This window comes from Schistocerca americana, unplaced genomic scaffold (genome assembly GCF_021461395.2).
Source record: "Schistocerca americana isolate TAMUIC-IGC-003095 unplaced genomic scaffold, iqSchAmer2.1 HiC_scaffold_97, whole genome shotgun sequence".
Taxonomy (NCBI): Eukaryota; Metazoa; Arthropoda; class Insecta; order Orthoptera; family Acrididae; genus Schistocerca; species Schistocerca americana.
The window spans coordinates 735,001-740,000 of NW_025726752.1; the positions used below are offsets into that span (position 1 = coordinate 735,001).

At 60.7% G+C, this 5,000-nt stretch overlaps 1 pseudogene; it reads right to left on the reverse strand.

The window, feature by feature from the left end:
• The window catches only part of LOC124593104, an 8,602-nt pseudogene that overhangs the window by 3,198 nt on the left and 404 nt on the right, over positions 1-5,000 (reverse strand).

Sequence of the window (5,000 nt, forward strand, 5' to 3'; positions counted from 1 at the left end):
TCGTTAATCCATTCATGCGCGTCACTAATTAGATGACGAGGCATTTGGCTACTCATGAGCCGTCTTTATTCAAATGAATGAATAACACATATATATGCATGTACAAAGAGTGTGGCAGGTGTTTCACGCCATGTCCGCCACCGAGGTGGGGACTTACAGGGCGACGCCATAAAATATTTAAAACTACAATACATAAACATATATATATGCGGGAAAAGACAAGAACAACATAAATTACATACACAAAGAAGAAAGAACAAAGACGGTTGATTCCTCCTGTGGATAGGCCCCAGGAGTCAAGGCGAAGAAAATAACCAGCATCCTATCCGACGCCGGCTCGCTCCATCTGTCTATGCGACGTCATATACTCGAAAATGCGATAGCTCGTGCAGCAGCTTTGCAGTGTTCTTGTGCTAAGCACCGCCAGTTCTCGGGGTCTAAAACCAAGTGCGGAGAGATCTCCGGCCGACGCTGGAGACCATACACCCCTCCAATTCAACGTCGCGGTGGACACTGTAACCTCCTCAACGTCTCGGTGCAGGTTGGAGATGGCACGCCTGATGGACGGCGTGTTGTAGTAGGCCGCTTTCTCGGAGTGACACCAGTCGAGCCGGAGATGGTCTCCGACTACCTGGGCGTCGATGACGCGGGCGATGCCGTCTTTAACCGCCACCACGTCAGGCTTGCGGATTCCCTCAGGTGTGCGGAGGTGGGGCTCCACAGAAACATTGAAGCCCCTTTGCGCGAGTCCACGGGCGACATAGCGCACGATCGCGTCATGCCGCTTTACCCGGGACCCGTGCGTCCTGAAGCAAGCCTGTAACACGTGGTTGGCGGTCTCTACGGCCTGGCAGCCCGCGCGGCATCTGGTGTCCGCCTCCCGCCCGCGACTGCGCCGTGCCTTCGTGGGGAAGGCGTTGATGCGGGCGCGGAGAGCGTCGATGAAGTTACGCCCAGATAGCAGGCGACTGGTGTCCGCGACCCACTGGTGTTGCCCCTTGACGGCGGCGGAAGATGACAGCGCCGCACCGTCAAAGGCAACATGCAGGCGCGCGGCCCACATCTCTCCAACCTGCGTCGACGATTTGAGGAGGTGACCCTCCCACATAAGATGCCGCTCCAGCACCTCAATCTCACGCTGCACCTCGTCCCGGCCTGCACCGTCGGAGACTGGCCCAATCCTCTTCAGCGCCAGGAGACGGGACCGGCGGAGTGTTGGCCCCATCCATCGGCATGATGGGATGCCGAGGCCTCCCTGGGCTACAGGAGCATGGAAGTAGCCCAGGGGAGTGTCCGCCGGAAGGCGGAACCATCTCCTGACGGCGGCCCGGATGGTCACGTCGGCCGCTTTCAAAGCACCCACTCGGGTGCGGCTGAGGGCCAGCCCATGGTACAGGCCAGGGAGAAGCACGTTGGTGAGGGCGTAGAGGCGCTGTTGCGGCTTAAGCGGAGCTCGGGAGATGACGTCCAGCTGCTCCACCAGGTGGCGTCGTGGGTTGAAAACGCAGCGACCCGCGGTGGAGAATTGCAGTCCCAGATACCGGAAGGTTTCACCCACACGTAGGGCGGGCATGGTGGCGTTGCCCGCTTTGAAGGTAACGTCGGCGTCAACCTTCACCTTCTTGTCACGCCCAGACGCGACTAAGGCGAGGGTGAAACACTTCCGGGCGTTGATCTGCAGCCCCAGATGGCCGAGGGCTGCGACGGCTGCGTCGATGAGGGACTGCAATCCCCTCGCGGTCGATGCAAAAAGCAGGACGTCATCAGCAAAGGCCGCAGCGTTAACTCTGCGACCGAGGATCCGAGCTCCGATGTGGGAGGGAAGTTGACTCAAAACATAGTCCACCGCAAAATTGAAAAGGAGGGGGGAGAGGGGGTCACCCTGACGTACACCCCTTGCCGGCTGCAGGGGCACGCCCACGTCGGCGCCGCCCGCTATCACCGTCGTGCTACCCTCGTAACACCTTTCGACGTACTCAATAAAGCAATCCGGCAGGCCATGAGCCCTCAGCACGGGGCGGAGGGCAGCATGGTCCACCGAATCAAACGCTTTAGAGACGTCGATCGATGCCACAAAAACAGAGCGACAGGAGCGGACTGCGTCGGTGAGAGCAGTGTCCAAGATGAAGGTGTTTTCCAACATCCCATCCCGGGGGATGAATGCCCGCTGACGTTCGTCCACAGCACATGCACGCATCAGGCGTGACGCGAGAACCTTGTGAAAGGTCCGCGCCAACACCGAGCAGACCGTAATGGGGCGAAAGTCAGCGGGGGATGTTGGTGCAGCCGTTTTGGGGAGAAGTGACGTCCGGGCGCGAAGCAGACGCTCGGGGAGGGCGCGGGCCAGGAGGAAGAGGTTCAAGAGTTTCACCAGGACATCATGCGGCAGGCGCCGCAGCTCCGCTGGAGTCAGGCCGTCCGGCCCGGCCGCCGATCCCCTGGGCGGCAAGGCAGCAGCGACCTCCTCACGTGTGACCGGCCCCCATAGGCACTCAGGAGCGACAGGCTCCGAGTGCGGGCCTTAAGAGAGTCATAGTTACTCCCGCCGTTTACCCGCGCTTGCTTGAATTTCTTCACGTTGACATTCAGAGCACTGGGCAGAAATCACATTGCGTCAACACCCGCTAGGGCCATCGCAATGCTTTGTTTTAATTAGACAGTCGGATTCCCCCAGTCCGTGCCAGTTCTGAGTTGATCGTTGAATGGCGGCCGAAGAGAATCCGCGCACCCGCGCGCCCCCGGAGGAGCACGCTAAGGCGGACGCGGCCTCGCAGCAAGGAAGATCCGTGGGAGGCCAAGGCACGGGACCGAGCTCGGATCCTGCACGCAGGTTGAAGCACCGGGGCGCGAACGCCGCGCAGGCGCGCGCATCCTGCACCGCCGGCCAGCACGAGGCCAACCAACGGCGAGAGCAGACCACGCCCGCGCTAAACGCCCGCACTTACCGGCACCCCTACGGCACTCACCTCGCCCAGGCCCGGCACGTTAGCGCTGACCCACTTCCCGACCAAGCCCGACACGCCCCGATCCTCAGAGCCAATCCTTATCCCGAAGTTACGGATCCAATTTGCCGACTTCCCTTACCTACATTATTCTATCGACTAGAGGCTCTTCACCTTGGAGACCTGCTGCGGATATGGGTACGAACCGGCGCGACACCTCCACGTGGCCCTCTCCCGGATTTTCAAGGTCCGAGGGGAAGATCGGGACACCGCCGCAACTGCGGTGCTCTTCGCGTTCCAAACCCTATCTCCCTGCTAGAGGATTCCAGGGAACTCGAACGCTCATGCAGAAAAGAAAACTCTTCCCCGATCTCCCGACGGCGTCTCCGGGTCCTTTTGGGTTACCCCGACGAGCATCTCTAAAAGAGGGGCCCGACTTGTATCGGTTCCGCTGCCGGGTTCCGGAATAGGAACCGGATTCCCTTTCGCCCAACGGGGGCCAGCACAAAGTGCATCATGCTATGACGGCCCCCATCAACATCGGATTTCTCCTAGGGCTTAGGATCGACTGACTCGTGTGCAACGGCTGTTCACACGAAACCCTTCTCCGCGTCAGCCCTCCAGGGCCTCGCTGGAGTATTTGCTACTACCACCAAGATCTGCACCGACGGCGGCTCCAGGCAGGCTCACGCCCAGACCCTTCTGCGCCCACCGCCGCGACCCTCCTACTCGTCAGGGCTTCGCGGCCGGCCGCAAGGACCGGCCATGACTGCCAGACTGACGGCCGAGTATAGGCACGACGCTTCAGCGCCATCCATTTTCAGGGCTAGTTGCTTCGGCAGGTGAGTTGTTACACACTCCTTAGCGGATTCCGACTTCCATGGCCACCGTCCTGCTGTCTTAAGCAACCAACGCCTTTCATGGTTTCCCATGAGCGTCGATTCGGGCGCCTTAACTCGGCGTTTGGTTCATCCCACAGCGCCAGTTCTGCTTACCAAAAGTGGCCCACTTGGCACTCCGATCCGAGTCGTTTGCTCGCGGCTTCAGCATATCAAGCAAGCCGGAGATCTCACCCATTTAAAGTTTGAGAATAGGTTGAGGTCGTTTCGGCCCCAAGGCCTCTAATCATTCGCTTTACCGGATGAGACTCGTACGAGCACCAGCTATCCTGAGGGAAACTTCGGAGGGAACCAGCTACTAGATGGTTCGATTAGTCTTTCGCCCCTATACCCAGCTCCGACGATCGATTTGCACGTCAGAATCGCTACGGACCTCCATCAGGGTTTCCCCTGACTTCGTCCTGGCCAGGCATAGTTCACCATCTTTCGGGTCCCAACGTGTACGCTCTAGGTGCGCCTCACCTCGCAATGAGGACGAGACGCCCCGGGAGTGCGGAGGCCGCCGCCCCGTGAAGGGCGGGGAAGCCCCATCCTCCCTCGGCCCGCGCAAGGCGAGACCTTCACTTTCATTACGCCTTTAGGTTTCGTACAGCCCAATGACTCGCGCACATGTTAGACTCCTTGGTCCGTGTTTCAAGACGGGTCGTGAAATTGTCCAAAGCTGAAGCGCCGCTGACGGGAGCGATTATTCCGCCCGAGAGCATCCCGAGCCAACAGCGGCGCGGGTCCGGGGCCGGGCCAGGTAGGTCCGTCATCCGGGAAGAACCGCGCGCGCTTGCCGGGAGCCCGAGCGCCCAAAGGGGCGAATCGACTCCTCCAGATATACCGCCGGGCAGCCAGCCAGGACACCGGGGCTCTGCCCAACAGACGCGAACCGAGGCCCGCGGAAGGACAGGCTGCGCACCCGGGCCGTAGGCCGGCACCCAGCGGGTCGCGACGTCCTACTAGGGGAGAAGTGCGGCCCACCGCACACCGGAACGGCCCCACCCCGCGGCGAGTGGAAAGGCAACCGGACACGACCCCGCCGCGGATTGCTCCGCGCGGGCGGCCGGCCCCATCTGCCGAGGGCGGAGGCCTGTGGCCGGATGGGCGTGAATCTCACCCGTTCGACCTTTCGGACTTCTCACGTTTACCCCAGAACGGTTTCACGTACTTTTGA